This window comes from Alexandromys fortis, unplaced genomic scaffold (genome assembly GCF_014885135.2).
Source record: "Alexandromys fortis isolate MF-2015 unplaced genomic scaffold, M_Fortis_MF-2015_v1.1 scaffold_22, whole genome shotgun sequence".
Taxonomy (NCBI): domain Eukaryota; kingdom Metazoa; phylum Chordata; class Mammalia; order Rodentia; family Cricetidae; genus Alexandromys; species Alexandromys fortis.
Window position 1 is genome coordinate 11,572,937 of NW_026067900.1, and position 14,565 is coordinate 11,587,501.

Consider the following 14,565-nt stretch of genomic DNA (forward strand, 5'->3'; position numbering starts at 1 on the left):
GGGGGGGAAAAGACAGAAATCTTTAATAAATAAATAAATAGATAGATAGATAGATAGATAGATAGATAGATAAAAAAGAAGTCCGTTAGGAATATTTCCTTACGCGAGCTCCCAATCAAGCCAATTTTAAAAATATCCAGGTTTAATGGGAGTTCTGTGCTCTCGGGTGGCCCCAAGGGGGAACCAGGAAGCCGCAGAAACGTGACCACCGAGAGGAAGAAAAGGGGAGACCACGGTCTGTTCCTCTTTTGGGAGCTCGTTTAAATACCCGGGCTGTGTGTGTGGGGGGGGGGGTGAAGTTAAGTGGTCCTGACTCCACCCCCAGGGAGGGGTCAGGACCTGGCCTGCTGGGATTTGGAGTCCAGACCAGGCCTGGGGCCTGAGATAGGTGGGAGGGGCTGGTACCTACGCTCCCAACTTGACAAAGTTCATCAACATAAAAATAAATAATCAGTAATGTAATAAAAATAAAAGCCAGACATGACAATGGGGCCTCTTGGCAGCGAAGTTCTTGCCAGAGGCCAGATAGCAATAATTAAGGGTTACCTCTTGAGCGGGGTGTATATTAGTGTATAGCAATAGATGCATATTAAGAAAAAACTCCTTCTGATCAAGAGAATAGAATTTCTCCTCTGGGTGGAGACCTGGTATTCTACTTGGGCCTGGCCAATCACTTGGATATAGGACCACCCTGGGGAGGCGGTACTGTAAGCCTTGCTAAAAAGCTAGAATAATTAGCCTTACAATGAATGACACAAAGTTCCCCTCTCACCACGAGACTGGCTTGTTAAATGGGATGACTTCCTTGGCTACTACAGTTACAGCTACGCTACTGGGGGTGTGCCCCTTCACGTATAATAATATTTTCCTAATAACATTGCTTTAAAAAAATACATTTAAGCTGGGTGGGGTAGCTTAAACCCAGATCTCCAAGACTCCCAAAAACAGCTATTTAAATAAATTTATCTACGTATATATCCCTAATTTTTCATTTTTAAAAAAATTTTTAGGGTTTTAGGGACAAAAGAAAGGCAGACTGCCACATGCAGCGCCTCATTTGGATGTGTCTGGAGTCTTGGAAGCTTGACTACCCTACGTTCTCCTACAAATGGACCTTGAGAGCTTGTTTGGAGGTTCTAGCAGGGGAGCGCAGCTACTCGTATACCCTTGACCGAAGACCGGTCCTCCTCTATTCGGGGAAGGTCGTCCTCTTCGACCGAGCGCGCAGCTTCGGGAGGGACGCACATGGAGCGGTGAGGGAGGAAGGGGACACCCGCCTAGCCAGCCAGATCAGCCGAATCAACCCTGGCGATCAATGGGGTGACAGATGTCGCAGCCAGATCGCCCTCACATCCGAGAGAACCGGGGAGCGTGCGGGCATTATAAAGCCCGTGGAAGTTTGTCTCTTTACAGATAGGTCGACTTTACTTGGCCCTTCTTAGCCATCCTGTAACTTTATAACACAAACTTAAATCGTTTCTTGTGATAAAAGGTGAATTTTATCTCCTTCTGCTATAAGGTAAAAGTGATTAAGTTTAGGTTGTTTTCAAAATACCCAGAATGCTTTGTAGATGGGCGGAGTATGCTAAACGCAGCCGTCTGGATTGGTGAGGCCTTCCTGGAGCTCCGCCCTCGGCTTTGTCTGCGCGTAGCGTGCCCGCCCCGCCTCCCGTGTGTCTTCGTTGCGTGTAGAATTTGAGGAGTTCTGCCCTGGCAGGATAATGCCATTACAAACGAATGGCCCCGGCTTCCCCGGATCCAGAATAAGAAACAAGCCAAGGCTAAGGTTTTGCTCTTTCTTTCACGTTTTGTGTGAGAGGAAACGCAACAATAAAAGAGAACACTTATGTTCTCAAATCCTGAACATTTTATTATGCCCAGAACACTGCAGAGGATAGGACCTAGCCTCGCCGCTCTGTGCTGCTTTCATTTTTCAGAGAGTCAGAAAGCCATCAAGACGTCCTCTATCCGAGGGGAATAGTTGCATTCCGTGAGATGAGCATTCGCTGGTGCCCGGCCCACTAACAATGAGTCTTCCATCCACATTACAGCCGGTACCATTCAGCCAGAAAATCCTTCCTGTCGGGGACTTTTCTTTGAAAATAGAATATGATTAACGGAAGGTTCACCCCCACTTCCTTATGTTACCCTTGGTTTCTGAGTCATGGCCAATGGATATCTATTGGTTAAGAAGGACAAAGAGAATTAACGTTAATTTTTGCCAGTTTTATTAATTATACACCCTCTAGGCGAGTTTTCTGTTCCTGGTGCCCAGCTAGCAGCCGTGGTTCCTTGCCTACATGTGCATTTTTGCTTCTGTTCTATTCTTTTAGTTCCCTATGGACATGTTCAGATACCAGCAAACAAAATATTGCATAAATTCCATGTGTTCAGCCCTACCCTGATTGACAGTAATCAGCTTATGCTGATCCTGTTCGGTGTTCCTCCTGCCTCTTCTTGATATGCTGGAGTATTTTAATCCAGACATTGTTTCCCGTGGGAGTGCCACACATAAGTATTTCTAGCAGGAAGGATTATCACACCCACCAAAATTAGCAGGCTGATATCATCAAAGCAGTCTGTCTTATGCAGAACCTTAGTAGCATGCCACAGTACACTGAACGAGGTCTGTAAGCCTTACCCGGGGATAACGTTAGATTTGTAGAGCCCCCACCCTTCCCTCATGCTAAAGCCTTACATAACCGCGACAACCGAGAACTAAAGTCACTGGTGCGTGAGTAAATGGACCGCAGGCTGTATTAGGGGTTCACGATGCTTTTCCACTGAGGTCCTCTTGCTATTCCAAAGATCTACTGTTGTATTTAGACTTGTTTCCTCAGTTTCTCCAAAGCTCTGATGGTTTCTCAGCCTATTTCAACATCTTGACAGTGTTGAAACCCTCAAGAGAGTTCACTGAGAATAATACCTGTCTCCCACCATGACTTTGACCTTGAGTCCAGGCTGTTAGCTCACCGAAAGTCCCCTGTTCTGGATAGGCCTGTTTCTACCTTGTGGTTGCAGGACTGTTTGTGTTGGGTTGTTGTTGTTTGTTTGTTTTTCTAGTGTTACTTTGCCCTTCTCAGTGTCACAACAGAAGGAACAGGAGGACATCCGAGTGTCCTCCTTTGAAAATTAAGTTTAAGGATTAGGTAGTTGGTAAATTCTCTGTGCTTTTCTGTTATAAAGATACACGATACATTTTTCTCTTCATAATAATCAGGAAATCCAGGGTGGTATCCAGACATTCCCTCAAACTTTCATTATGATCTTTACCAAAATAAGTCATTAGAACACTGGTGGTTTTGTAATTTTATCTTTTATTTATAATTTATTTTCATTAATTAACTGTAGTTCTTCTGCAAAACAGCTTTTATTTACTCCCTTCTTTTGGCATCATCATTATTATGTCTTTTTTGTTTTATTTTTTGTTGTTTGTTTTTTTCTCAAATTATTCCAAATGTGGCCAGGGAATCTCATAAAATAATGTCCTTGAGACTTCCTCACTCTCTGGTCATCACGGAACACAACAGAGTGGTCTTGATTCGCAGGAGCCCTCCTTTTTTTTTTTTTTCTTCATGGGTTGTATTATTTGGAAACCAAGATGTGGGTGCTAATGGGTTCTTTCTCTCTTGCTTCTCCAGACAGCAGCTTAACTTTGTGTTTTCAATCTTTCACCTGTCACGACATTTACCTTCTAGGGGGACAATCTCTCTTGAGAAAGAATTTCTGGAGTCAGAAGAGCAGTTCACGTGCTGCAGAATGACGAGTGGAGCAGTGAAAGCAACCGTGTACAGAGCTTAAGATGTTCTGTGGCAAGAGGGAGTGCAGATTTAAAATTATTGTGCCTCTGTGTTCAGGAATTCCAGAGCTGAAGGATGAAAGTGGCCTTTCCCCACTCCCCACAGCTTCCTCCCTTCCCTCCCTCCTTCCCTAGGAGACTCTCCACCTCCAGCTAACCTCTTTGTGCCCCTTCCTTTTTCTCCTGGGCCCCATTCCTCCCATTTCTGTCTCCTTTATGCTATCAGCTTCCTATACAGAAGTGGGCAGCCTGCTCCCTCCGCAGCCATCTTTTTGGCTGACCACCAGCAGCCAGCCATAAGCAGGGGCCAGGCCCAAGTTAAACTTCTACTGAAGGACAACAGATCTCCGTAACTATGACTCCACTTTCATGTGCAACACCAGCTCCTACTTACAGGGCATGAGCCTTCTGTCTTCACCTGTGTTCAATGCCTGACCCCGCTGAAGCCCAGTTGAATCCATAGCTGTACCTCACCCGGGGTTTGGCAGTTAAAGGGTTGGGCACAGGTGTTGAGGAAAGTACTGGGCTGTTTTCCCAACCAGTGACGGCAAACTTAGTAGTAAGTGGTCTGCAGAGAAAAACCATCAAGTATGCTTGAGAGACTGGTGCCCGCTGGGACTGCAGTGGCAGACAGACAGGTTCTATTCTGCACTGTCCCTTATGGCAGCCCTGAGTCTGTGGAGCACTTGAAATATGACAGGTTGATGTCAGTGTGGGTGCTCACCTTTCCTGCCCCTCCCCTTGTGGGTACTTAGTAGTTTCCTTTGTTGAAAACGAAGCGGGGAAAGTTTTATGACCAGCTCCACTCCCTTGAGGGAAGCTAAGGTTATCTGTCCCTGTGGAGCTTTATGAGCCCCTTTTTGTTCACTAAAACACCTTCTCTGGGGCTGGGGTGTGGGAAGGAGTTACTTGTAACTCTGAACTTCTTCCTCATGTCACCACCTGCGGCTTCAGCAACTGCCCAAGGTTGAAATCAACAGGATAAACCTGGTTCAGACGCAATGCATTCTCCACTCCAGAGCAGCAAAGGACTTGGATAACTAAAGGGATACTAAAGAGTAAGCGTTACTAAGGTCTAGCATAGAATGAAAAGATCTCTCTCTTGGGGACTGGAGAGATGGATCAGCAGTGCAAAGCACTTGGTGCTCTTGCAGAGGACCTGGGTTCAGTTCCGAGCACTGAAATGGCAGCTGACAGCTGTCTGTATCTCCAGTTCCAGGGTATCTGATGCCCTCGTCTCGGATATGTGGGCATTGCACACATGTGGTAGACATATATGCAAACAAAACACTCAGACACACAAAATAAAAATAAATCTTTCTTTAAAAAAAGGATGAAAAGATGTCGTCATTGCTGTCACCAGCTATGACGGGGGAATGTTGGCTGGAGGGATACTCACCCTCCTTCTCACACACTGTCAGGAGGCCATCACACATCTTCCTACCCACAATAGCGCAGCAAGCCTGGCTCAATGTGCTTAGCTCAGTGCAGGATCGTGATAGAGGAGGGCTCTTCCTGTTATGTCTGTTATTGGAGCCAGCTCCCTGGTTCTGAGAGGACATAACCCTGGACCATGGCCACTGCCATGGTTAGCCACCCCTGGCTGCTAAAATGGCTTAGGTCTGGGTATACAATTTCCACCTGTGTACAGTTTCCACTGGGTGTGTGATGTACTTAACCTGTAGGTTTAGTTTAATCTTGTTCACCTGTACCATTCTAGCTTCTACTCCTTTTACCCCCTTAGGAAGCTTCCATTCAGACTCTAGCATTCCAGAGCAGATGAGCAGAGAACTTCAGGTCAGTCCTTTCTCTAGAAATTCTGCCTTGACATACGTCATGCCACATGCTCTTCTGAGTGACCTGGACAGGCCCCACTGTCTTCTTTCCCTTTTCTTCCTAAATGTTTTAGTCTTTCATGATAAACCCAGTTTGTATGCTGGTCTAAATCACACAAACTCCGGAGCCTCTCCTGTGACATAAAGACCACACCCCATGGGGCCCAGCCAGACCACTAAAGCCCCCATAGCAACCTCACTGTCCCTACAGAGATAAGTTCTTTCTCAGTTCTGCTGTGAACACAGTCCTATCCTCGTCTGCGTGCCAGAACATGGGTCTCTCCATCCCCCACATTAAAGTTGGACCTGGGGAGGTGTTACCTATCTCTTCAACCTTGCTTTCTCACTACCAATTCTTCCCATCTGTGGTGGCTTGACTAGGAACGGGCCCCACAGACTCATGTGTGTGAATGCGTGGCCCATAGCAGTGCGTGGCCCATAGCAGTGGCACTGTTAGGAGGAATGACCTTGTTGGAGGAAGTTTGTCACTGTAGGGGTGGGCTTTGAGGTCTTATAAACGCAAGTCTGGCCAGTGTGGTACTGTTCCTCCTTCTGCTGCCTGTGGATCAACATGTAGGACTCAGCTGGGCGGTGGTGGCACACACCTTTAATCCCAGCACTCGGGAGCCAGAGGCAGGCAGACATCTGTGAGTTTGAGGTCAGCCAGGTCTACAGAGAACCCTGTCTTGAACCCCACCCCCCAAAAAAACAATGTAGGGCTCTCAGCTCCTCAGGCACCACACCTGTCTTCATGTCACCGTGTTCTGCCGTGATGATAGTGGACCAAATCTCTGAGCTGTAAGCCACCCCAGTTAAATGTTTTCCTTTATAAGAATTGCTGTGGTCGTGGTGTCTCTTCACAACACTAGAAACCCTAAGACACCATCTTTGGATGTTCCCCACTTAAAACTTTGCCACTGCCCTGCATTCTTGCAGGACAATTTTTCTCTCATCCTTTCTTAGTGATACCTGCTTGCCCAGCACCTTCGCTGGATGGAGATATCCTTAGCCGCTTCCCCAAAGCTTTGTTCCACTTCTTCAAGCCCCTTTTAACCCTGCCCATCTCCAAGATTCTATTTTACAGGTTCACTCCTCCTGCCAGTGTGTGCCAAGGCCAACACACAAGGAGCTCTCCACATATACCAACTTTGTGGACACCAACCGGGCAAAGATTGACAGATTAATTTCACCCATATGCCTACTCATAAAAAGCTTCGTTATCTCTTAACACTTGTGGACACTTTTACAGGATGGATAGAAGCATTTCCGGTCTCCAGGGAAATAGCAGATGTGGTGGCTCAGGGTCATGGAGCTGGTGTCAGAAGCTCTCAACATCTCCTGGACAATGGGACTCATCAAACAACAACTAACCAAGCTCTCCATTGAACTCAGGCCTCTCAAACCTCGATGGACAGGACCTCACACAGTAATCCTCACCCCCTCCTCGGCTGCCAAGCTCTTGGGACACCCATGCTGGTACCGTTCATGGGATGCCTTTCCAACCACACCTCTTGCTGAACGTGGACACAGAGCTCTTCCCTTCCCCATGTCACCCCATGCCTGCAGGAAGTAGCCGGATTTGAGTCTATGCCCTTTTTTTCCAAAGAGAGCCTAAGTGTATAATTACCACTTCAATTTTCTGTCACCCCTATAGCCAAAGAGTCTGGAATGTCAAGTTGGGAACTTAGGCCCCAGCCCCTCGCATCTATCCCAGCCCCCAGGCCTGGTCTGGATTCCAAATCCCAGTAGGCCAGGTCCTGGGTGGGGTCAGGACCACTCCCCAGGGTATTTAAGTAATCTTCGGAAAGAGGAACACACGTGGTCCCTTTTCTTTCCTCCCTGTGGGCCCTTTTGCTCGGCTTCCCGGTTCCCCCTCAGGGCCACCAGAGAGTGCAGAACTCCCATTAAACCTGGATATTTCTTAATTTGGCTTGTTCGATTTGGCTTGATTGGGAATTTTGCATTGGCAGGGAGCTCACCTTAGGAAGTATTCCTAACATCTTCAAGTCACCGTGTTCTGCCATGATGATAGTGAACCAAATCTCTGAACTGTAAGCCACCCCAGTTAAATGTTTTCCTTTATAAGAATTGCTGTGGTCATGGTGTCTCTTCACAACACTAGAAGACATCATGGTAAGGAAGGGCTTTTGAGTATAGATTCTAATATGTACTCTCTTTCCCTTATAGACCACCAGCTGTAAGACACAGAAAGACAATTCCTCCTCCTCCACTCGTCCTGTATCTCCTACCAAATCAGAGTGGCATGTGTAATCCTCTCCACACATCTTTCTCAAGTCCTCCCTTGTTTCCTAGGCAGACAGCGCAGCCACAGCTGCATCTCCTGTCTCCCGTGGCAGTGGCCACATAGTGCTGCCTAAGATCATAGCCCATACATGATACTTTCAGGGATGGAAACATGTTCTCTAGGCCAAGGAGGCATGTCACCCCATAACACCTAGAGAGAGACACCCTGGGGTCCCCCAAAAGGTTGTCCTGCCCTTAGACAGCTTGTGCTCCCACAGCAGGGAGCACAGGACTGCCTCTCCCCAACACACATTTGGATCTGTAGGTCCTTGTGCAGGTTCTGCTGTGCTTTCTGGCTTTTCCTGGAGAGATGCAAACAATGTCTATTCATCCCAGGCGCTGACAGACAGAAGGAGCTGATCTAGAACCCTGTTTATATTCATAAACCAATTAGTTGACAGTGGTCAAGGCTATGTACAGGAGCTTGATTGAATGATCTCTCAGGAGTAGGGTGGCTGCATCATTGAGAAGTCTGCCTCAGCATAGGCAATGAGAGCTGCACGCCAGAGCTCACTGGACAGCTTGAAGTCAGCTGCCCAAAAGAGTCTCCTCCCCATACTGACTGTTTGTTAATTCAATCTCGAGGCGTAACTTCATGAGTCTTGCAAATTTAATTTCTCTGGCTCTTGTGAGCCTCATCATCCTACTGGGATTCTTCAGTACAAAACAAAACAAGATAGAGACTTCTCACCTTGAAGAGGATAAGATGGTTCTTTTAGAGCCAAATCTGAGGCTGGGGAATACAGATTTCTGTTTACCCCAAATTCTGTATTCCGATGTGGAAGTGAGAGACTAGGAGTCAGAGTCTGCACTCCAGACAGACTCCCCCGGTAGGCAGACAGACAGGGAGAGGATAAGAAAGGCGGCAGATTTCCAAGATGGGCAGCTTCTTCCTCAGTCAGACCTAGCCACCCACCCTCAGTGAGCTCCTTAAGACAGCCTATTTAAAAGTGGAAAGCAGAAAAAGGGGATTTATGGTCATACTGGGAAGAAGGACACGGCATCCAGCCATCCCCCACCTTCCCAGTCTGTCTTCTAGGTCCTGAAGTGAGATCAAAGTTTAAACAGAGTCCAAGGTATGCACATTCAAGGTCTCGGTGTCCTGTCCACAAAGACTCGTCATTTTTTCTGGATTTCGGTGGCATCTTGTAAGGTGCTCTGACAAGTTGTTAGAGACTGTGAGAAAGAAATCACTTCCCAGAAGGCAAGGCCCTCCCGGGTTCTGGCCAGGCCCTTCTGAGATTCCTGGGGAGAGCCCCATTTCTTTGAGACCCTTTGTTCAACAGTCAGATTGGAGATACAAAGTATCTTCCAGTATCTTTGTCTCTGCCAGGCCTGTTACGGAGGAAACTTAACCCATGATGCATTGAGTAAGTTTTGAGGGGCAGCACTCTTTAGGAGGTGATGAGATCCACGAGGGCTCTGCTGTCATGAGTGGGTTAATGTTGCTGAGGAGTGGGGATGGGTTGAAGAACCAGTCTGCCTCCATCTTCGGTTTTAAAGTCATCTTATAGTAAGACAAACTAGGTTGATTCCTGTTTATGATTAAAACTCTGTTTCCCAAGGATTGGGCTATGTCTGCACCTGAAACCTTGACTATACGTGGTTCTGTACTGCTGCTCCAGGAATGGCACTCATGCCTTTGTTTCAAACAGTTGTTTATGCCTCCGCCTCATTCTACAATACAGGGCAAAATGAAAGAGAAAAGCTCCTCCTTAAAGAGACAGGGAGGGAGGGGCAAAGTCAAGCAGTCCTTAGAAATCCACTCCTAAGGTGCAAGTGCACAGTTTGCCCCCTCCCTTTCTTGTTAAGGACACACTTTTTTCCTTTCATTTTACCTTGTACTGTAGAACGAGGCAATAAGATAGCCTTCCTTTCTGGGTGAAAGCCTCTCAATTTCAGATTGCCCAACCTGCTGAACTGTCAGTAAACTTTTCGTTTGTTTTCAAAAATAAACTCTTGAGTCTCAAGGCTTCTGTTTTTTTAGCAGCACAAAAATGGACCATAGCATAACGTTCCCATTCTCCTGTTCTTCTCTACTGTTCTTCATGATTCTGTTGACATACAATGAATCCACGGATCTACAAGCTATAACCACTCAATATGTTGCTGCTATGGCTATTTTGAATACGGTGCATTTATCTATATCTTTATATTACCTAAGCTTCCCCCCAAAGAGAATGTAAACACTGCCAGCACAAGAAGTGGAATCGCCATGCCCCCTCTGTAGTGCCAACACCCCAAAAGAGTGTACTCAGAAATGTCTGTTGAATGAGCCGGGGAAAGTTTCTCCAGCACACCAGTTCTCCCCGGGGAACAAAGAGTTAACTGAGCTGAGAGCACAAACTGAAGCCTTGGAGGCTTGCGCACTTCTTAAAAGCTCACTGGCTGGTGGGCGGAAGCTTGCTATCAAATCTGAAGGGCTCTGAACTTTCTTTTAGCCGATTTAGCAGCTTCCTTCTCCAGTGCCTGGAGACCAGTTCTAGAAGAATAAGGTTAGTGTGTGTGTGTGTGTGTGTGTGTGTGTACTCCTCTTGAGCTGAATAGTTACACTAAATCTACAGCTTATAATCGGCAATCATCTTAATTTGTGATTTATTTGATGGCCATTATTTCAAAGCTTGTGTAGGCCAGATAAAAGGCACAAATTTTTCTGCATAGAAGATAAGTGATTGATACGATCCAGGGGTCTTGGTAGGGTTCGCTTTTTCTGCCAATTAAATTATTAAAAGGCAGGAAAAACCTCGACCTCAAGAAGTAGCAGTGACAAGAGATCTCAAACACCCACAGGCAGGAGCAGACAGAATCAGCATTTACTGGGGATGGGGCGACACACACACACACACACACACACACACACACACACACAGCGCACACAGAGTGAAAGACCCTCCACAGGGCTGGGGTCTTAAGTCTCTGAGGAGTTGTTTTTCCTCCCCTAACTTAGGGTTGGTCACCTGGAAGGAAAGGTGTTTTGCAGGCCTGCTACCCTTGTGTAAACATATCCTGATTCCGCTAGGAATTTGCTGAGCTAGTTTTTCTTCAGTGGGCCGGCTAGTAGGAGAAGAAAGCCTCCAAGACCTTGTTTGAAGGGGCCTGGCCTTTGTCTCCAGCCAGGAGGGTGTAGAAGAAGCCAGCCATCTTGAAAGTTCATCTTTATTACTCGTCCTAACTTCTCTCCCTGCTTACCAGGGAGTGTGTGTAACTGAAGAAACTAGCAGATGGACATTCATTTATGGCCTTACAGGCTTGCATTGTCTGTGCACAGCTTTTATATGACTGGGCATGCTAAAACACCCTCGTTCATTATACATCAACTCTAGCTTCAAAAGAAAGTACGTAAGATTTAAGTGAGGTTTTAACTGACTGATTGACATAAGATACAAAGCTGAAAATTTAAAAATATTTATTAGTATTAGTATTTTGAGCAACTATATATTTGTTCCTCCCTAGAAAATTTTCAAATATTTTGTTTTCCTACTTAAAAAGGAGATAGGTGGCAGCCGTAGCGTGCCGTAACGCTTCAATGGTAAACAAAATCTTTCTGCATCTATGTGTCCACTCCATGAGTGTTGGGACGATTCCACTCAAACAATCCAACACTGAAGTTTTCCTTCTTACTTGTGCAGGGAGGGAGGAGCTGTGCTGCGCTTAGAAGATGGGGCTCTTAAAAAAAAAAAAAGCTCTAATTCACTTGTTCTCAGACTTGCCCACCCTAGTCTTTAAATACCACAGGGCAGCTCACTTGGTTTATTCTTGAGTAGCTATGAGGACCTAGGTAGGTAAGTGTCTCTTGCTTAGCTTTATGTTTTTTATCTAAGAAAGTGTGTAAGTAAGCCCTTGGCATTTGGGGAACACAAACCAATCAATCCACTTAATTGATAAAATTAAATGTCTGAGTAAGAAAGATGGGGAGTAGATAACCAAGACCCTCTGTCCCACAGGGGTGCTGTGTGGCTGCAGTAAAAATCCACATAACGTATTGGGAGCTATTTGGAGGAGCTGATTTCAAGCAGGAGCCTATGCTAGCTGGCGACATCCAACACAAAGACCCATGTTCCCGTGTTGGCCCAGTGGTTGGTTTATGGGAAAAGTAGACCAGGGTTATATACTGAGCCCCAGGGCAGGCTGGTTGAATTTTTGTTCTAGACTCAGTTTCCTAAACTTCATCTGGACCAGGTCTCCTCAATTCTTTTCCTTAAAAAAAAAAAAAAAAATGTGTATGTTTTGCCCGCATGCATGTCTGGGCACCTCATGTGTACAGTAGGGTGTCAGATCCCCTGAAACTGGACTTATAGGCTGTTGTGAGCTGCCATGTGGGTTCTGGAAAATGAAACCGATTCCCCTGGAAGAGCAGCCAAGGCTATTAACAGTTGAGCCATTTCTCCAGCCCCATCTCTACCTTCCCTTCCTAAGAGGCACCTAGAAACTGCTTCTGGTGGTCCAAAAGTGCGCTCTGGAGAATGCTGCTCCCTCCTGACAGAAACAAGGTTCCTCTTTTCTCACCTGCAAATGTTGCCATCATCTGAGAGGGAGGAGGGTCAGTTTTCGGTTTGCTATGTTCCGTGATTTGCATGATATCTCCTCTCAGTGTCGTAGCCAATGAAACGAGTTATCAATGAACAGATATGAAGAACACCATTGGTTTTGAATGAATGAGAAGATTGAGGCTCATAGAACTTAAGAACCTAGTTAAAAAGAGAGGTGCAATTTTTCTTTTTCTTTTATTGCTCGATTGTACTAGGGCCTTGTTTATACTCAGTAACCGCTCTAAGCAATGTCTTCATCCATCCTTTTACTTTTGTTTTGACACGGGGTCTCACTAAATTGCTCAAGCTGGTGATGAACTCTCTTTGTAGCCCGGGCAGCCCTAAACTATCCTCCTGCCTGGCTTAGAGCTGAAATTTCAGCTAGTATCTGTGGCTTAACTCGTGCAACTGTAGTAGGAGTAGTGTTCTTCCGTCCGGAAGATTTTGGACTTGCTGCCTTTTCTCTAAGCAGTGACCCAGTTAGCCGAAAGCTGTCACTCAGGGCTACTCTCTGCTCAGCCCAAATGAGCTCTGGAATGAACTGCTGTGCCCGGGCTCCCGTTCTGAAACCTCAGCTCCCAAGGTCATGGCACCAAAAGCCCAATTGGTGAGCTAGCTCTGTTTAACTCGGTACATCCTTGGACAACTCTCGAGGAGTAGGAACCGGAGTTTTTTTGATTTGTTGGTTCTCAAGTCCATTCCTGCCTCTCAGAGTTCTACTCTAAAACAACAGCCTAAGCAAGACCCGAGAAGCAGGCCAGTAAGTAGAAAGTGTTCCTTCCACGCTTCAGAAGTCTCTGCTTCAGCTTCCGCCTTGGCTTCCCTCAACAGACTATGTCCAGGAAAAGTAAAGCAAGTGTTGTCGGTCAGAGTTTTTATCATAGTAACAGAAAGCAAATAACAGCAGGAAGTGACTTAAGACATTCTGTAAGGCTCTGTGCAATTTCTGTAACGCTGTGTTATATGTGTGCTCACCATGTGTGCACGTGTGTGTGTGTGTGTGTGAAACCCAAGACTTTCTGCTTGTGAAGCAACTATTCTATCACTGCACACCCCCCCCAGGCCAACAGTATGGTATTTTGTTTGTTTTTGTTTTAATGACACTATATCTTTCAATATACTTAACCAAAAAAAAAATTTGTGATAATTTTTTTCTTTTGGCAAAAACTTTAATTTCTATGTGTGAGGCTGACCTGATTGATCGTAATGCATTTTAGCAAAATATATTTGGGAACAGCATATCTAGAGAAACTTAGATACACAGAGCAGATGCTAAATAATTTTGCTAAATGACCAGACACTTGGAGACGGGCAGCAGGATTCCCTTGCCTCAGCCTGGGATGTGCCCCACTATGCCCAGGTGCCACTTTTTTCTTTGTGCATGAAGAAGTGATTACTGAGAAAAGTAGCACTTTGCATATTTAAAAATAATTTAATTCAAACCAACTCAAGCAGAACCTGGATGAGAGACACAGGACTGACAATGCCTTGGTTTCTCACCACTGTTCAAATGCTTTGCTCCTTTGTATACCGGTCTGGGCTTGAAGGGGTTTGGGAGTGCTCCTTGTCTTTCTATCACTTTCTTTATTTCTTTCCTTCTTTCTTTCTTTCTTTCTTTCTTTCTTTCTTTCTTTCTTTCTTTCTTTCTTTCTTTCCTTCTTTCTTTCTTTCTTTCTTTCTTTCTTTCTTTCCTTCTTTCTTTCTTTCTTTCTTTCTTTCTTTTTTTAAAGATTTATTTATTTCTTATGTATACATTCTGCCTCCATGTATGCCCGCACACCAGAAGAGGGCGCCAGATCTCATTAAGATGGTTGTGAGCCACCATGTGGTTGCTGGGAATTGAACTCAGAACCTCTCTCTGCAAGAGCAGCCAGTGCTCTTAACCACTGAGCCATCTCTCCAGCCCTATCGCTTTCTTTTTTTAACGAATACAAGAAATGTTAGCTGTAGATCTTCTTTGAACATCTAATGGAATTCCGCGGCGAGTCCCTCTGGGCCCAGCTGTTCTCTAGTTGGAAGATTTTTCATTCCTGCCTCATTCTTCTTACTAAAGGTCTGTAGGTTGGGGACCTCTCTTTGTTACTGCTTCAATTTCCTT

At 45.7% G+C, this 14,565-nt stretch overlaps 1 protein-coding gene across 1 annotated transcript in view; it reads left to right on the top strand.

Annotated features, from left to right (window-relative positions):
• Nucleotides 1-10,303: 10,303 nt before the first annotated feature.
• The window catches only part of LOC126491445 (glutathione S-transferase A4), a 22,575-nt gene continuing 18,313 nt past the window's right edge, over nt 10,304-14,565 (top strand). The window contains exon 1 of the mRNA XM_050127127.1: nt 10,304-10,433. The gene's annotated coding sequence lies outside the window, so the exon portion shown is untranslated. The remainder of the gene's footprint in view (nt 10,434-14,565) is intronic.